This window comes from Notechis scutatus, chromosome 3, assembly GCF_049901735.1.
Source record: "Notechis scutatus isolate UNSWTSFEM ecotype Mainland chromosome 3, rNotScu1.2, whole genome shotgun sequence".
Classification (NCBI taxonomy): Eukaryota; Metazoa; Chordata; class Lepidosauria; order Squamata; family Elapidae; genus Notechis; species Notechis scutatus.
The window spans coordinates 47,030,742-47,050,685 of NC_142011.1; the positions used below are offsets into that span (position 1 = coordinate 47,030,742).

A 19,944-nucleotide genomic window follows, 5' to 3' on the forward strand; every position below is an offset into this window, starting at 1 on the left:
TGAAAGCACAGGCAGGGGGCCAAAGCTACTAGAAAATAAATTTGAAACACCCTCTGAATATAGACTATATGCTACTATTATCATCTCCCGTTATTTTACAAATAAAAAGAGAAAAATATTTGCCAAATTCTTACACCATCTCAATCCCTAGTGTTCCATACTCTGAATAATTGATTCTATCTGTTGTCTTAATTTATTATGCAATTTCCTGTCAGCATTGATTGGAAAATGGAGAGAATATCTGTTATTTTGCTTAAAAGGGCAAAATTAATTGATAGTGTATTAATACATATACGGGTATATACAAACATACCTCAGCAATGTCAGGCTGTGAAATATGAAGCTATCCTTCATTCAAAGCTTGGTTTAAACAGCCCTAGGAATAAACAACAGATGCCTTGAAGTAGCCTATTAATAATATTTGGATAGCAGACTGAGTAGGCACTAGGATCTCCTAGTCACAAAGTCTCCTAATATGGGAAATCTCTTTATTTCTGTTTCAGTCTATATGATACTGAAATGGAATGAAATGGTGGTCACATATGACTGTGATCATATCACTGATCACATATGGTCAGTGATCTATCATAGACAGATACTGGAAAATATTTAGTTATTTCCATCTAACATGAATTGAAATTTTGCTTTGTTAGGTATTCTTTGGGATTACCTAAAGAATCCTGAGTTATCTTCTTTCCTGTCAAATGTTTTTGATTAACCAATTAACTAATACAAATGTTAGTTTTATGTGATCTCTACAGGGAAACACAGATTCACAAACATATCATTATAAGAAAAAGACTTCAATATTCAGTTCACATTAGGGTATATTTGGATGCTATTCAAATAAAAATACAAACATTTAATTAACAGTAAATCAAAAGAGCTTCCCTTCAAAATGAAACTATTAAATCTGCTACATTCTAAATCATTAATCAATTGAAAGTTCAATATCTAAGAGCAATTAAAAACAAATGCATCCAAAGCCCATTTAAAAGTTTTTGTTGATGAAGCCAATGGGAGGGAATTCTATAAATGCAGAATCACTGTTGAAAAATCCTATCTCTCATTTCCACACAAACACTAACGTAACCGTTACAACAAGTTCTGTCTGAGCAGAAATAATATGCTTTAGTTCAGTGTTTTTCAAACTTGGCAATTCCCAGAATTCGCCAGCTGGAATAGACATACTCCAGGCCTTCCTTTAAATCTTGCCATCTAGTTGCAGGTCTTGGAAGTGTGCCTTTTCCATTGCTGCCCCTACTTTGTGGAACATCTTCCCACTGGCGATTCAACAAGCCCCACTCACCCTTCTAGGTTTTTGGAAGGCCATTAACACCTACTTTTTATTGAGGCACTGAGATAGGATTGTATATAGATAGATGGCATGGAAGTAGGGCAACTGCCGTGGGACACCCCATAGGGGCAATTAAGGCACAAGATTGGCTTTACTGTTTTTATTATTTTATGATTGTTTTATTTATAGGTTTTATTGTTGTTGTGAGCCACCCAGAATTCCTTACAATGTGCATCAATATAAATCTTTTAAATGAAGAAAAAAAAGCTAGGACAGGGGAAGAAAAGATCATTGATTGTATTTTAAGAGATGGTGATAAGTTATTAAAACTGTTCATACTTGTAAAGGAAGGACGAAGTCACTTCTTCATTTATTTTCCTTTATTATTCTCTTACTCTTCTTTATACTTTTTCTTTTTTCTTCTCTGCTTCTTTTTTTTCTTTTTTCAAAGTTTGCATTAGTTTTTATTATTGAAAATTGAAATCTTTAATAAAATAAAATAAAATAGCACATCTTGAAAAGTTGCAAGGGAAGAGACAGGAATGTCCCAAGGTTGAAAACATAGGGTTCAAGAGCAAGAATAAGGCACAAAGCCAGATACCAAAGTCACTTCTAGCAACAAAAGGCAGTCCCTGCCCAGTTTAAATCCTCCCTCCACCAATTTTACACCATTGAAGCTTTCCTTGTGCAACTGTGGTCAGTAATGAGACGCCAGGCTTACTTGCCACTTTGTTCATTAGGTGCTTATTTTGATGGGTTGCAGGATTCTCAGACCAAGGGAGTTTTCCCTGCTTCTTGGAACTCTTGTTGACTCTGAAAGGATCAGTACTGACTGAGGAGGGACCTGAAAGGATGTCAGTGTTTGATTCAGTGGCTGCTGAATCAGTGGGCACAGCACCCAGTGGGACATGATCCACCCATGTCTAGGAGCTTGGCTCAGAGGCCATGCCAAAGCTGGCAACTTCAGCAAAGCATTCTGAGGGGCAGTAAATTCACTAATCTCACTTCTGATGCTTTAATTTGAAAAGCCATCTGGTGAGTCTCTCTTTGTTTTTGAAAACAAAAAATTAATTATGAGTTTAAGAGCTTAAAGAATTTGAAATAAATGGCAAAAAAAAACCTAAATAAGATTTAGAACCAAGGAAGTTATAAATGACCTAGACAAATTTAGAATGGTGAAAGTTTTATATACTTTTATAATAAATATAACTATATATACAATATTATAGAACATTATAATGTTAAAGTAGATCTTTGAAAAATGGTGTCAGAAATTAGTAGCTATAATATCAAAAATATTGTATGGATAGATTATATCTAAAGGATGTTAATGAAGGAATAACAGATGTGAAACAAATCTTGCTTGATGCAAAGTAGTAGAATTAAAAGTATTGGTTTAAAAAATAGTGTGGATTACTAAACAGAAACCATTTAACTGACTGGCCAAAATAATTACTTATATAAGGACTCTTGCTTGGCTTTACAGAAGAAGCTGACTGAAGTTTTAAAAATTAAAGGGGAAATAACAGAAGTTAAATTAAGAGAACTGATCTGGATAATATTTTTTTTACTGAAAGTAGAAAAGAAGCTTATTAAAGCCTCAAAGAAGTCCTTTGCAATGGGATAAAAAAGAACTTAAGAGATCAACTCCTACGGCGATATTTGAATGAATTAAAGATTAAGTTTTTCATAAGTAAAAGGAAGGAATATAAAGTTGAGTTATTTGATCAACATTAAAATAAAACATGGTTTTATGAAATTCTGGTAATCTTTTGTAGACTTTTCGCTGGATTTGTTAATGGGTTATGGGAATAATGCTTATTTATTTATAACCTTATGGGATGAAGAGCTACCAAACTTGTTTATTCCTGTTGTGATAAAGATTGGAAGTCACTTCTTTATATATTTATTTCCTTTATATCACTCTTTTTTCTTTGCACTTTTAACACTTTCTTTACTTTTCCCTCTATTTTTGAATTTACTTTGTATTATTTTGCACTAAAATCTTTTTTATTTATTTATTTATTTATTTAAGAAATGTATATGGCCACCCACTCACTTTTAGTGACTCTGGGCAGCTTACAAAAAATAAAAACCCAATATACAATTATAAAAATAATAACCTCCTCACACACCCCTACCCTTCCCCCAGTGACAGCAATCAGTCAAACAAGCCACTTGAGGGATGTCATCTGGGTTCCCTAGGCTCATTGACAAAACAAGATCTTAGGGCTCTGCAAAAGAGGGTCAAGGTCAGGGGTGGGATTCTACCAGTCCACACCTATTCGCTAGAACCGGTTGTTAATATTCTAAGCAGTTCGGAGAACCGGTTGTTAGAAGAAATTACTGGCCTAATCCTGTAAGGAAGGCAGGAAGGAAACATTCTGGTGTTGCTTACAGAAACTGCCTCTCCGTTACCCCCTATTACGTTCTTGGCAGGACTAGACTTCCTGTCTCAGGAACTTCTCTGGAGTTTATTTCCCCTCCTTTGCTGGTACTTTGCTTGTGTGGAGTGACCGTTCAAAGTTATAATGGCACTGAAAAAAGTGACTTGACCATTTTTCACACTTATGATTGTTGCAGCATCCCCACAGTCACGAGAAGCCAGGCGAGGAGATGCATGCCTCGATGTGAGTGATATTGAGATGGCCACGCCCAGCCAATAACATGACCACCAAGCCACGTCCACCCAGACACATGACTACCAAGCCACGCCCACCAACTAAGCCACACCCACAGAACCGGTTGTTAAAAAATTTGAATCCCACCCCTGGTCAAAGTCTAAACTCTGCAGGGAGGACGTTCCAAAGGAAGGGAGCCACCACGGACAGTGTCCTCCTCCTGGATCTCACCAGATGTATCGCCTTAGAGGGGACCCACAATTTCCCCTGCTTCCCCATTCTGATGGGTCAGGTGGATGTAACTTGGGAGAGACGGTCCTTCAGATAACCTGTTCATTAAAATCTTCAAATAAAAATTATATGTATAAAATAATTTTGCTATTCTATCACACAACTTGGTTTCTGGATAATAGTTTGTTGCAGTGACAGGGAACTTCCAGGCATCTCCATTTCATTCACAAAGTTTCAAACAAATCCCCTTTCCTAAAGTTTTCTTTTTGTTGATACACCAAACAAGAAAATACTTGATGTGATGCATGTCAGGGTGAGAAGTGAAGGGCAATTAAAGAGCTCCAAGACACTCCTCCCATGTAATACAATTTGTGCCCATAATTATAAGAAAGGTGCCTTTTTTACCATCTTTAGGTTCAACTCAACCAGAACCAGCATTGATGCAGGTGGGAAAGAAGAGTCAGAGATGTTACACTGGTTTAGTCTATTGATTAATGAAATCATACCAGCCAGGCTATATTTCAATTAATATTGTCAGAATCATTGTGACTCTAAATTAATTTTAATGCATCCATAACAGCTACAGGTTCATTTAAATATAGTGTCCAATATTATAATATCATAAAAGAAGCAGCTGAGACTTGGCTAGGAATATGTAGTTGCCATGGCAACTTCATTAAGGCTTTGCCCTTTAGCAAATTCACTTAGGGGATGGTTCCAATAAAATTGGAGAAGTTCCAAGAAAATTCAGATGATCGCTTCAGCCTTTGGAAACCAGCACTCATCAACAACTGAAAAGCAGCTGTGTATGATTGTCAACAGCCAAGTTATACTGACTTCAGTATGTGCCACTGGTTTGCAGATGACCAGTTTAGCTTAAAATATAAAATAATCTGGGTAACAATTTTTATTTTAAACATTTTTTTATAAGAAGAAGGTTTTTTTAAAAAATACAAATCATCTAAAATATGCCTTCCGTCATCCCACAGAACCACTACCAAAGATCTATGAGCACACCCGACCTTTCTTATGTAGCTGTCTTTGCCTGAGGCATAATATGGAGATCAACTGGAAGGCTCTAAGTTGAACAGTGTTTATTCAATGAAAACTTCCTATGTAGGGAAGCAATAGCTTTATAGAATTGCGTATTTTTCATCATATAATAACATACTATATGGAAATAATATAATAGATTCAATGGAATACACGTTAAATGGTGAGATGGTTGGATGGATAGGGAGAGGGAGAGGAAGAGAAAGGAAGGGGAGGAGAGGAAAGGAAATAGGACGATTTAGCTTTGAAAATTCTTCTAAGAGCACACTTGCAGCACACTGGAATTCATATGAAACACTTGTCTTTGAATTAATAATGCAAACACATCTTTTTTCATACTTTTACAATGATTTTGTAAGTTAATCCTCAATATGTCCACATACATGTATATTCAAAGTCATATCATTTTCCTGGGAAGATACTGAATTGTGAAAAAACTACCAATGTTCATATAGGCTGTGATCTGTTTCTGCTTTGGGTGTGTTTTTTGGTGGGGGAGGAATATTTGTGGGAGTTTTCTCAAAGACATTATTTCACATATGAATGGAAAGAGAACACTTAACATTTAAGTGAACTTAATTGATCCAGGGAATTACACTTAAACAAATCCAGGTGAATTAAACCTTTAGTCAACTGATTAATTGATTTAGCTAGGGTTTGAGATTTACATGACGTATTTTTCCTCCAACAACAGTCAAACAGGATCAGGATGATAGTTCAAATCAACAGTGAATTCAGAATGGAGTAGTAGCATTTCCATTGACTGGAACAGATGTATTAAAATATGTACAATAATGAAAAATGAAAAGGTTCGGGGATTCATAAAGTAGTGGAATTTAATAAAATGCCCCCCCCCCCTCTCTCTCTCTCACTCACACACACACAGAGACCATTACTGATGTCTTAATTTGGGATCACAGCAGAAACTCATGTGTTTAAAGATCATGGGGTTGCCATGGTACTAACCCAGTGGATGGAAGCTGTAGCAAAGCATACAGATTAGGAAGGCTAACAAAGCTGAGAGAGATTTGGTTGCCATGTTACAACAGTGTGTGAAATGGCACACTGTTTCTATAGCCTTGTCTTTCTTTTTGCCATAATTAGTAAGTTTGTAGAAATACTCTTTTTAAAAAAATAGTAATATTCTCTTTACTAGAAAATCAGGATGAAAAGTATTCATTTTTATTTATGATGCCTTTTTACAAAAGTTTAGAATTTAGCAAGGAGTCCTTTTTTCCACCTTTATTTCTTTGCTTACCCCTTAAAAAGGGTAACATTGATTACTTCCCATTTAATATCTTCTGTTGCTACAAAGATTAACCCAAGCTTTTAAAATCCAGTGTATGCTTACCTAAAAGTAAATCCCAAAGCATGCTGGGCTTATTTTGAAATAAATAATAAGATGTTGCCACAATGCAGTATTCACATTTTTGTGTGTGCATGTGCATATGTGCACACGTGTGTGTCAGTTTTAAAAAACAAATGAAATGTTTCTTTATAAATGACACAAATGGACCACATTTAGAAATGGTGCTACAAAGAGGCTGAATTTAAAAATACAAAAAATAAAATTTATTCAAATGCAATAAAATAATTTTTGTGCCTTGGTATTGAAAAGAGGCTAAACAAAACATATGGGATATATTAGACTTTCCAAACCATAATAAATAACTGGTTTATACACATCTATAGAAAGATGGGACGGAGTGTTCATATAAGTATACAAGTCTGTATACTTATATGAATACTCCATCCTGCCTTTCTGTAGATATGTATACACGTCTGTATACTCCAGGAAAATAAACTATGTGATGCAGCGTTGGCTTCTTCTTCTACCCACACATTAGAGAATGGTCCTTTTGACTGTGAGAGGAAAAGAAACAAAGAGGAAGGAAGTGTTCTCTCTTTTCTGGGTTGCCAGGCAACAGGCACCATGTACAGAAAGCTTCCTTCTTTCCTTCCCTCCCTGGCACTCCTTTGCTTTTAATATGCCTAACATATATATCCTATCTACTCCTATGTCAAGAAGATTCCCCGGATTTTAATTTTGCTTAACACTTCATATCTAGTTGACCAATTCTAAATTAACTGAATGGATGCCTTTGCAAATATCTTATGTAAACATGATTTGTGTCCTGGAATCATTTACTTGAAATTGGCTACAACCCTGAATTGTAAGGTTTAACTCAACTTATTCCCATTCCTTTGAGTTCTATTCAAATCTTTTATATGAGAAATCCCTCTATGCTTGCAATGGAATATATCAAAACAGCAACATTATATTTTTCATGTGGAGCATAAATTAAACATAGATGGGGAAAACTGTTTTACATATCTGAAGGCTTTTTAATTCAGATTGCATGATGGAAAGAAATTATGGATAACTACTGTTTATATATCTTGGCATCTTATTAATACAGTACAGTATAGACTGAGAAATTTCATAATTTGGATCTGATTGCATTTTTGAGTATTTGCATATTCTAGGAATATAAATCATTTGTTTGCTTCATCTAAGCTTATCTTCTTATTTTGACTGTTTCCCCTTTACCTCTTTGGTTCAGTGAAACATTTTTATTCTCTAAATATTATACTAGTTTATATATTTGGAAGAGCCAAATATAAAAAAAATATGATGGCAAGGTTCACACATCACAGTAAAAAAATAAGTGTAGCGTCTTCTACTAAATTATGATCAATACATTAAGCTATAGTTCCTAGTGAGCAGTAGCACACAGAATTAAGCCATTTGGTTAGCTAAAACATTGCAGTACTATAGAAGTGTGATTTATCAATCCTTCCTTGATATGTGAGAAAGGATATATTTTATTTCAAACATGGTGCCAAAGGTATTATTGCACAAACATATGCTTCTGTCAGCAGTAACCACAAATGACTCATCCAATGTAACTGCAGTTTCATTACATAGATATTTTAATGTTAAACAAGAAGGTGGTCATTAAGAAGATTTATTCAAGATTAACAGCTAGGTAGCAGAGACTTTGATAATCACAGCTATGGAACACTTGATCCAGAACATGTAAGAATTACTCTGGGGTAAATCCCCTGTAGGATTTCAAATTCCATGACTGCCTTTTTTCCTAATTCCCAATTCCACTGCTGAAATTAATTCATGCATTTGAAATTCAAAGAACACACTATTTGAACTAGTAATATCTGCCTTCCAGTAGTGCACACACTTAAATTCCAAGAGGCAGAATGGAATGAGATTGTTACTTTTGAAGTGATTGCAAAAGGCGAAAAATTGATGAAATCAGAAAACATCATCAGAAACATCATGCCAAACAGATCTGTTCAAAATTCAGCGTTTTGTGTTTCTTTCTCTCTTAGCAATTGTTTGAGGTTATGACGGATCTCTCCAGGGGTACTTATTACAGGGTTCTGAAGTTCTGACAGCTGGGCATCCCTCCCTGTGGTCACATGACTGCAATGAGCCAGCCCACATTTACAGTATTTGCAGTGTCCCCAGATTTTATGACTGCATTTTATGATGCTGGAATTTTCAGCAAAATTAGCCCACAGTGAACAATTTGTTTGCTTAATAACTATGGTGTTCTCTTAACAATCATGGCAGTCACTTTACAACCTCAGTGTTAGCTTAACTACAGCTGCAAAAAAAGATCATAAAACTGGGTAGTCACATCAGCCATTTTACAGTTGTCATAGCTTATGACTGTAATGGGCAGGTTCCTTTAGGGATATAAGCTGAGGACTATCTATATTAAGGCCTGCTATTTCTAGGAACTTAATTAACCAATCATGTGACAGGGAATTGAAGGCTTTCTTTTAGTCAATTCAAGCTGCATTCAAGTTGGTTTTCCCTCTCTTACAGTTGTCCAAAAATCCTCTAGTGAAAACAAGAGCTAGTGTTTTGTTCCTCTTTGAAAATTGCAATTTGAAACTTTGTTGTAAGCAGGTAATTGCCTTGTAGTTGCCTGCCCCTTTTTTTGGATCTTATCAGATAGGTTTTGCCAGATGTCAGTCAGTCTTCATTTTCAACTCCTTGCATCAGGATGTTAAAATTGCTTGGCAATGAGTGACTGTAGACCAGTCTGATGCTTTAACCAAAAAACATGCAGTTCTTCATGAGATGCTGACAGATTATTGCAAGCCCAATGGCAAAGAAAATTCCTGGGTTTTGCCAGTTGAAATTCTTTTTTTTTTTTTAATAAAGTTTTATTTGGGTTTTCACACATACAAAATACAAGTAAAACATCTTTTTTGAAAAGAGCATGGTCCCGGGTTGAACTTCTTTATACAGACACAAAACTCAATTTCATGCTCCTTTTTGTGTTCTATTCCATATTTTATACTATTCTACATTTTCTATATAGTTTTTCCCCTCTTTTATTTTTCTCAATTTTATTTTGATTATCTCATCTCAATTCAAATCATTATATTTATACTTTTGTCTGTTCTGTTTCAATTTCATATTATCTTTTCTCATTAAACAAATTTTCTCCTGTAGTTACTAATTGGAGTATGACACCTTTATATCTTTTAATTACATCCATTCAACTCTTATTTAAACTTCAATATATACCTTAAGGTTATGACCTTCAATACAATACATAATACATAACTTCCAATCGAATTCTGCTTGGTACATTCTTATAATACACACTATATTCTTTAAAAAAAAGATTATAAATATATGTAATTATGAACCCTCATTCCATTCCAATTCAGTTCTATCATTAATAATCATTAAAATCTTAACATCTTTAACACTTCTTTTCAATTAAATATCATACTTCCTTAAAGACACATATAATCTCCATAATTAATTTTTCCCTTATTTCTCTTCACATATGTTTTGTAAATCATTAAATATTCATTTTGTTACGTTTATTTATTGACAGGCATTCCACTGAATTACAATAGCTATTTTATCAAACATTTTAATCATACATTATTTCATATTTTCTAAAATTATTTCTGTTTCTAATATAACAATACTATCTTATGTACCTTTGCAGAATCCCTTTTTCCATTAAATTTTCACCCATTATCTCTAAATAGGCCCTGTTTCTCTATATTTTGTTTCTGTCCTTTATAACTTATTTTCCTTTCTTTCTTCCCTCTCATCTTCTCCCTCCCCTTTTTACCCCCTTGTCTCTCTACTTCTAATACTCTCTTCTGCATTTCCCTCTTCTGTTGTTTTCTGATTTTATACTTATTTTTCACTCTATTTTGGGGGGTGTTTTTCCCAGTCTTAAACTTTCCATTCTCTTTCCCCGCTTTCCTTTTTCTCTCCCACCTAAGATTACTTGTTCATTAAAGATGGCTTCTTCTTTGTCGCAATCTTCTTGTTCTGCAGGCATTTCCTGTTGTTTCTTATAATTCCAAATCTCCATTTCTAAAAACTGAATTACGAAGCCAAAAGAACCTCTCCCTTCTTGTGCATCTTCTTTGTACTTTTTAAGTTCCATTTTCAGTTCTTCTAAAAGTGGAGCCATTTTAAACAGTTTTAAACAACCACCCGATTGATTTTAGTCATTCAAATACAATAACCAAAAATCCAGAAATCATCAAGTAATCCAAATAGTCCTGAGTTATTTCTTCTTATTTCTTTTTCCACTTTCTCTTCCTGGGGTTTTTGTTGCAATATTTCAGTTAGAATGTATCTTTTGGAAGTCTTGTTGAGATTTTGCTGTAAGTTCTTTTTAATTCCGGGCAATCTCCTCCCTTCCAGATCCTGCCCTTTTATTCTTTTTCTCTCCTTTCCTGTTTTCAAAAGCTTTTGATTATCCAGAAATCTTTATTATCCCTTTGACTTTTTATTTTCAGCATTAAATGCCTATTAATGTCAAAGTGGATTTTCTTCCAATTTCTTGCTTAAGTCTCTTAGCTGTCAGTATAGGAAAAGGAGAAAAAAAAACCAAATCTTTTCCTTTTTCTCTCTCCTTCTCAGCTTAAAAATCTTCTTAGGGAACAATGTTATTGTTTTTTTTTTAATAGTTTCAATTCCAGGGTACCTTACTTGTTGCTTTTGCTGTTTGACCCAGTTAACCAAAACTTTCTCTTCTTATCTTCCTCCTGCACATTCTTTTCCGGTCGAGTTCTTCTTTGTGGTGGCCATTTCTGACCACCGCTCCAACCGCCTTCGGGAAAGGGAGTAATGGCCAGCTGAGGAGGAGAGATGCGGCTCTCCTCAACCCTACAGGCAGTCTCCCCCCTCTTCACCACCTCTACGGGGTGGCTTAGCCCCGAAACCAGCCAGCTCGGGGTGCTCCAGTGGCGAGCACGGATCGAAGCCTCACAGAGACGAGGTTTCGGTCTGTTGCCAAAGAAGCTCAAACCAGAAGTCGCCAGTTGAAATTCTTTAACTGATGGAGTCCATAAAATATCTTCTCTGCCTGTCCAGGTGGAATGGGACAATGTGATGTGGATGAGGTGGTTCCTCAGGTAACTGGTCCCATGCCATGTAGGGCTTTAGAGTCATAATCAAATTAAGATATAGACACATTTTGCAAATATAAAAGGCATCCCTATTTCCATTTTTTCTTCTGCTTTTACTTTTTAAGTGGTGGAGATAAGAGCTAGGACAGATATTACCCAATTTGGTCCAAAATATTCTGACAGCTATTGGAGTTAGAAGAGCTAACATAAATAATGCATACAATTTGTAACAAACTGCATTACTTCCTACTTCACGGCAACCTGATCAAGACAATTATGCAAAGGAGGAAGGAAAATTAATTCTCCCATCATTTTCCTTGTGAGGGAAAAATCCCTCCTGAATTTATACAATGTGATTGTTTGTTTGTTATTGTTGTTTTTGTTTGCTTTCCAAAGCCAGCTATGAAAAAAGGATCAATCTGTCACCTCCTTTAACATAATTTTCTTCCTCCCTCTCCCTCCCTCTCTCAACTTTTTTATTTTATTCCCAAAATTAAAATACAAACTCCAAAAAAAAGACAAGAAAAAAATGCATAAAAACACATGCACATTAATTGTCACCCCCCTGTTGAATACTGATACATTTATTTCACCAATTGTATATTCCATCTCCCTTGCAAAACAGATCCAAAGTTTATAAACTTCTACAACTCTGTTTACTAACCAGTATGAAAAGAGAGGCAGCAAAGGGCACCCAGGAAGCTGATGGGATGTTCTCTAATCCATTAGCTACCTCCAATATGCCATACCCCCATTAGGACCCCAGGCTAATTGGTGTAGCCATGTCTTCACGGCCTTTCAGGAGGCCAAAAGCATGGGAACAGATCAGACCTCGGGGGGGAAGAGAGTTGGAGCCATAGCATAAAAAGCTCTTCTGTATTCTGCCAACTGAAATTCCTTGGCTGATGGGGTCCATAGCATGCCCCTTCTTCCAGCATGAATGGAGTGGACTAATCCCACTGGGGCAAGCCAGTTTTTCAGATAGCCTGGACCCATGCCATGAATGACTTTAAAGATGATAACCAACACCTTTAATTGGACTCGGGAACAAAGTGGCAGCGGTGCACCTCAGGGAACAGTGATATAAATGGGCCATTCTAAGGGCCCCAAGATATCCCATGCAACTGTGCTCTGCACCAACTACAACTTCCAGATACTCTTCAAGGCTGTAGCCCCATTTAGAGCACATTGCATAGTCCAAGTGTAAGATGACCAGGGTTTGAGGTATTTGAGCTCAGGGACTCCCAATCCAGGAAAGGATACAACTGGCACACAACATTAAGTTGTGCAAAGGGTCTCCTAACCACGATTGCCACCTGCTCGTTGAGCAGGAGTTATGAGATTGTGCACTGCAGATTATGCGGTGCAGCAGAAGGCATATGTCATCACTGAGTTTGGCTGTGAGATTCACCTGGCATCGTGTTTTTGACTGAATAATTGTAGCTACCCTGTAACTTGTTCTTTGGGTAACAAATATAATGTCAGGGCTCCTGTATTGACCCCCATTTAAATCATGAGTCTCTAGCCTGATTTTCAAAGCTCAAAGATTTATTAGGAGAAGACATGCTGGGGTGCCTGGATGTAGCTGACTCTGAGACACATCATTCACTGTCACCCTTGACCATGGTTTTCCCCCACCCCCCAGGCGTATCATAATTCATATACTCCAATGGGACACATCCATAGCCAAGAGTCATCAATCATACTCTTTAGTTAGAATTTTGCATGGCAGAAACTTCGGTTGCCTGGAAACTGAAAACATCTATGGAATGCAGTTTCGGTTTTGCAAGCTGCTACACTACTCCCTCCTCCCTTTCTGTGGGCAACTCTAAAAGACCAGAGAAATATTTTATGAGTTGACATTCGGCTCCCCTCACTTCTTGAAGGTGACCTGTACAACATAAAAAGAAAACAGATTTATTGCAGGTATAGGACTTAGGCTTGTGGAAACCTTCCCCCCACCAGGCTTGGTTGGCTTTTCTGCATGGAACCTCATCACAGGGCGATCAGCTTGGACCTTCCTATTCTTTACCCAAGAGGCCTCTAATAAGGCATCATTTGAACACAAGCAAAACCTATATCTATATCACAGAAGACACAAGTCTAAAAACCTGAAGAACCAAATGAGACTTGAGGATTATGAGAGATGAAATCCAGTGATTCTGGAGCCAGAAGGCAATAGGCTGGAAAAGGATGTTATAAACTGATCACATCTTGAGCTATAAAATAACAACCTCTTAAAGGCTAAAGACATCCTAACTGCTATAACACAGGAGCAGTATAAAATATTAATATAAAGTTTTAAAACCATGTTAAAACCCCTGGGAGGTCATACATAGGTACCAGCCTGGGACGGGAAATAGGTTCTGGACTCTAATTCAATGCAAAGCACAAATCCAGTGTAGAATGAGATAATACAAGCTGTTTCTTAATCTCACTTGACAATGAACAGAATGTATAATTTGTCCACTGTCTAATTTAAAATTCTCCATTGAGCTTGGCCTCCAATATGTAATTTAGGATCTCAGTAGCTCAGCTGCACTGTGCATCAAAAAAGGAGGGTAAGTTAAAGCTGCCAGCACTTGCCAAACAAATAAATCCCACATGCTTGTAATGTAATGGTAGGAATGAAAGGAGAATACTGGATTCAGCAATCAGCAGATCCAACCACAAATCAGAGTAACCTTTGCAATCGGTTCCCCCAATTGCAACCCTTTGAATGGATGGCAAGACATGGGGAAGAGGAAAGAGCAACAGATATCCTAATCACTACTATTACCTCTTATTCTCCTAATGTTTTTAGTATATGTGTCTGCAACTTTCTGTCTCTTGTAAACAACCAGCTGTAGTGATCCAGAGGTGATCGAGGCATGAATGATGGTGTGTAGAACATCCCAAGAATTCATACACTGGTGTACAAGATCTATTTGTGCAAAAACCCTCCAAGCCATAGCTGTCATCTGCTCTTCATGCAGGACCCTTACATCTAGGAAGATCCCAGTGTTGTGCACTGATACTGTTGGGGGTGGAGCAATACCTTCAAGAATCAATGATGGACCCAGTGTCTACAAAATCTAAAGCATCTGATCTTGCTAGGATCTGAAGTTCTGAACCTCTTCTTCCCAATCTAGATCCTCACAGTCTTCAGACAGGGAGAAAGAACCTCAGCTGCATCATTTGATTAGAGTAGGTTTGAGATAATATATGGTAATCTGCCATTAAAACATTATCACTTCTCCTTCCTAAGTCATAAGGAGTCATGTCTTTTCCTTGAAATGTATGGTTGTCATTTTGCAGCTGCAAGGTTCCAGGGAAACTATATCCTTGTCTTAAAAAGTGTCAAACAGATGCTACATTTGCTGTACCTCTGAGCATTCTAGACCATCTTTTTTGGAATAAAATCAAAAACATTGCTCAAGCCATTCTTTTGGGCCTTAGTTAATAGGAGTTGGATGTATGCATGTGGTTTATATTTTGCTTTGAAACAGTGATGAATTCTTAACATTCAAAGCAAAATACTTAAAACAGACAGCATATTTTGTTCCATTCTAAATGCAATCTCTTGAAATGTGGTTGCTTTATTTTGAGAAATGCTGCAAATAGTTCACACCTGAACAGTTTTGCTCCTAATCTCCTCTTTGGACTATTGAAGCATAGGAAAGAAAGCTGAGAGTTTTCTTCCCAAATTCTGTAAACTTCATGAACCCCTTATTAATACTTCCCTTTTATTTCTTGGTGGCTTTATTTTGATTCCATTTCAGACAGAACCTAAAACTTGAGTTTGCTGATACAGGCAACCCTGCACCCTGAAGTCATTATACACAGCATTACTATGTAAACAAGTAATACAAGTGTTGAAAAATGGTAATATTAATTTGACAGATTGTACGGCTGCTTCCTATAGTGCTTAAGAATTCCTTTGGGGTTTTTTTTCCATTATCCACAGTTTATTTTTTAAAGACTACAATCAACAGAGTTTCACTTTAGAACAAAAGTTTGCTGTGGTCTTTTGCCCATTTCCAATTTGCAGACTGTCAACACCTGATTCTCTGAAGGATGTTAAATCCAGCAATGGTAAGATGCTAAAATGACTCTTGAAAATTCTTATTAGCAAAAGATTTGTTCCAACCTTGGCACTGGATATCTTTTTAGAAAGAAAATTGTCAGTATAAAATAGCACAGTTTTCTCATTACTCTTCCATCTTATTGTCTATGGAGATTCTCAGTCATCTAGGTCATGGTTGTCACAAAGGTGCTTTTTCAAGAGGCAACTGGACTTTATGGTAAAAAAAAGTCCAATTGCCTCTTGAAAAAGCACCTTTGGGACTTCCATCGTATTCTAAACTTTGTTAAACCCAAATTTACTGGTATTCATTGATGGCACTCAAAGCAAGATTGGGTAGACCCTCCGGGTGTCTGTACATAACATTTCTCATCATCTTTAGCCATCAGCCATACTAGTTTAGGCTGATGGAATATGGAGTCAAACAGCATCTGGTGGGCCATAGTTTACTACTTCTACCCTAGATACACTCATCACATGCTGGTGAAAAGGCTGTCCCCTTCTCTCTTGCACTGTTAGCAAGCCAAAAAACCCAATTCTGGGCCAACATCTAAGAAAACAGAATGCATGGTAAATATCAGGAATACATTTGAAGCCTTGACTTGCATTGCACATATGTGATCAAGGTAATTTTCTAAATAAGAATCAAATTGTCTGTGTGGCTTTTAAAAATTTATTTTAGTCAAGCAAACTTACTATTAAGCGTTCTGAAAATATGGTTTAAAAAGTATTCATATATTCCTTCTGGTTAATTAATTAGTCAGTTAGAAATAAGAGTAGTTAATCACATTAAAAATGTTCACTTCATTGTCACCTCAGATTTGCAAATCAATTCATCAATAATTCTGTCATCCATATTTTATGCTGCTTGCCTCTAATAAAGTTTATAGTTATCATCTTCTTTGCTGCCATTAGTTTGCATGATATAGCAGAACATTGCTTTTTCTGACATCAAGAACCAAATGTATTGTTGTCTTAAAGAACTTAGGGTGGCAACCAATGTTTTCTACTTCTGCTTTTTATCTCACAACAAGCTTGTATAGCATGTAATTTAAACTGGATCTGGTGCCTAGCTCCTAGTTACAAAATAAGATACAGTTAAGGCAGGAGCATTTGAGACAACAAAACAGAAAAATGTTCTTTGAACTAGATTTGGGAAACACACTTTGAAGTTACTTTGGAGGTGAGTGGGGAGTGCCATCTGTTGTTTCCTCCATAAACAGTCACCTGCCCATTCTGGCCACTAACTTAACAGTGTAGTATGAGCAGTATCAACATATTTGGCAAGGAATCATGTGCTTTTCTATAAATTATGGTACTAGACAAAGAAATCACATGATTGAATACACACCTTCTAAAATTGTATTTTGAAAAACTGCAGAATAATCGCTCAGACTCCTAACAAGGCCATTCAGTATTCATTTCTGCCATCCTATCCCACTACAGACTTGTTTCTCTTAAAACTGTTAGGATGTTGAGGAAAATATGTTTTCCCATGAACCCAATGTGTTTCAAGAGGGCCTTGTTTCCTCAGTCTGTCCCAGTTTAGAGCAATTCACAGCACAGCTGTTCCCAGGTTAGGATGACTGACCTCCCACTCACTCCTTCTGCTGCCTAATCTCTTGAGAAGGGAATGCAAGCTGCTCTCTTTTGCACTTAAAGTTGTCAAGCTCAGTGGAAAAGAGATGGTCTAAAGTTTTTAAGCCCATACTCTGTCTTCTTATTATTCCCTTAATTTGTTAACTGAGCTGAACTGATATCTTTCCTTCTTTATGACCTATTCCTGCTGACAGTTCTTTTAATGTACTTATGCCAATCAGTCTATTTGCCATCTGCTCCATCAATGGAGCAGCTTTGTGGTTGGAAACTGTCAAGAACCAAGAAGTCTCCAAGGATTGGCATGGAATTTAGCCAAACCTGGTATCATATTCGAAATGCATACAGGAAGGCAGAAACAGAGAGCCAGCTATTATTCTTAAAGCAAAAGGCCCTTTTGGGTTACAGTTTACTTCCCTATAGCTTCTCTTCCCTGGAGATTTTGTCGGGCTATCATGTCTGGGCTTAACAATCTGGTCAATCACGTGGTTTTTCTATAGATTTCTGCTTCCGTCTAGTTGTTACCTGGAATTTTGTATTTTGGATCTGGTACCCCTGTTTCTTTTTGCTTCTGTAAAGTCATATCCTACATTGGACTAGTTGATATAAAAGGTGGAGATCTTAATTGGCACTAAGAGAAACAAAATGTACACATATATTCAAGCAAATCAAAATAATGCAATTATGGTACTAGGCAAACATATTGTTGTCTAGATAGTAAGCAAAGATTATATATTCCTTTTAAAGTTACCTAGAACTGAAGTTAACCCATAGGTGGCAGCATGCTAAAATTATACAAATTGTCATCTTCATTAATTCTGTTGGCAATGTGCTAAGTAAATTGGTCACCAATCATAAAACAAACTTTCACAATGAATCCTATGGTTGGTTTATTGTCCATATTTCCTGAATCACATTAATTGATGTGACATAAAAATTGAATCAGTTTCTGTTATTAACTACCAGGTTTGTTATTATACAACTGTGGAAAATTAAATTATATTTTCCCCTGTACTTGTGTAATTTAAGGTTGAAGAATTGCTCTAGCCAAAATAGTAATATAACAAAGAGTTTTGAAAACTTTACAAAGAAGGTAATGATTTATTAGCTTTTGTCTTTGTTTCTACAAGAAACAACAAAAATATACAGAAAATTTCTGAGATTTAAGTGAGGCATGTGATTTAGATGAGGGGCTAGAAGAAATGCTTATAAAATTAACCTATGACATGAAGCTCAGGGAGATAGTTAGCCACTCAGAAGGCTGGCTGAGGGTTCCAAAGGATCTTAATTGACTTGAATATTGAAATGTATCTAACAAAATATTGTTCACTGGTGAGAAATATAAAGTTCTACAGTTAGTCAGAAAAGCCCAGATACAAGATAGGTAATATCTGGCTCAAAATAAATATTGTGAGAATGTTGTGGTTCGCCGGCAGCAGGTGCGGACTGCTGAAGCCTCAGAGAGAGAGGACTCAGATGAGGGGCCTACGTGTGATGCAGGGATGGGGCCAGGACTATTAAAGAGTGGAATGCTGCCTTCGGAGATTGGGGAGGCTGGCAGCAGTGATGCAGAGGACCCCGAGGAGCCTGTGCCCAGTGCGCCTGCGTGCAAGGCTGCTCAAAGGAAAGAGCAGCTGCAGCAGCACGGGCAACTCGGGAGTAAGGCTGCAAGGTAATGTCCCCTCCCTTAAGAGATAAAAGCCAGCCTGAGAGAGCGGGATTCTTTGCAAGAAGCAAAGAAGTTCTTGCACTTCAAGCCTTGTGGATGTTTGGACTATCCTGGTTTCTCTTTGGAGACTTTTTGTTTTGAATATTTCTTGGCAACTTAATCTAATGTTCTTGGCAGCCTTGCACAACCTTGGCAAGGCTCATTCTTATCAGAGACAATTAGTTTTCATAGCCTTTTAACTGTGAATGAATGGAATTCGCAGAGAAGCATTAAAAGGTTTTGCTTTTACCTCTATTTGGTGTTTGTTTCCTTGGAACAAGGTTTGGTTCAGAACAGAGAAGGATCCAGTTATCCAATGGACCACAGATTATGTATGAGCCAAAAAGTCAACATGGTTTTGACTGCATCAAATACAGAGATATAATATCAAGTTCATATGAAGCAATAGTACTGCTGAATGCTGTATTAGTCACACCACACCTTGGATACTATGTTCAGTTCTAGTTGACACAACATAAAAAGGATTCTGAGAAGAAGTGCAGAGAAGAGTAACAAAGATAGTAAGGGATTTAGAGGCTAAACCCTACAAAGGACAGTTAGAGGAACTTGGTTTGTGAAGTCTACAAAATAGGAGACTCTGGGGAGTCATGATTGCAATCTTTCAATACATGAAGTGGTATCACAGGGCAGAGAGTGTGGATTTCTTACCTATAGCTTCCAAGAGTAAGATAAGAACAATTGGAAGGAAGCTTTAAAAAGGGAGATCCAAACTTGAAATCAGGAGACATGTCCTGACTGTGGGAAGTATTAGATAGTAGAACAGCCTGCCTGGTGAAGTCATGGATGCTTCATGGATGCTTGAAGTTTTCAAGTAAAGATTAAACAGTCATTTTTCCAGGGTGGTTATGAGGATTCTGCATTGGACAAGGGATTGGACTAGAAATCCTCCAAGGTTCTGTCCAATTCTATAATTGTCCTGATTTTTGTGAAA

The 19,944-nt window shown here is 36.8% G+C and overlaps 1 protein-coding gene across 5 annotated transcripts in view; it reads left to right on the forward strand.

Moving 5' to 3' along the window:
• The window catches only part of LRRN2 (leucine rich repeat neuronal 2), a 149,652-nt gene that overhangs the window by 87,714 nt on the left and 41,994 nt on the right, over positions 1 to 19,944 (forward strand). For 2 of the 5 annotated variants that reach the window (XM_087959718.1, XM_087959721.1), the window contains one exon: positions 15,572 to 15,699. The exons of the other annotated variants lie outside the window; for them this stretch is intronic. The gene's annotated coding sequence lies outside the window, so the exon portion shown is untranslated. The remainder of the gene's footprint in view (positions 1 to 15,571; positions 15,700 to 19,944) is intronic. 5 annotated transcript variants of the gene reach the window in all.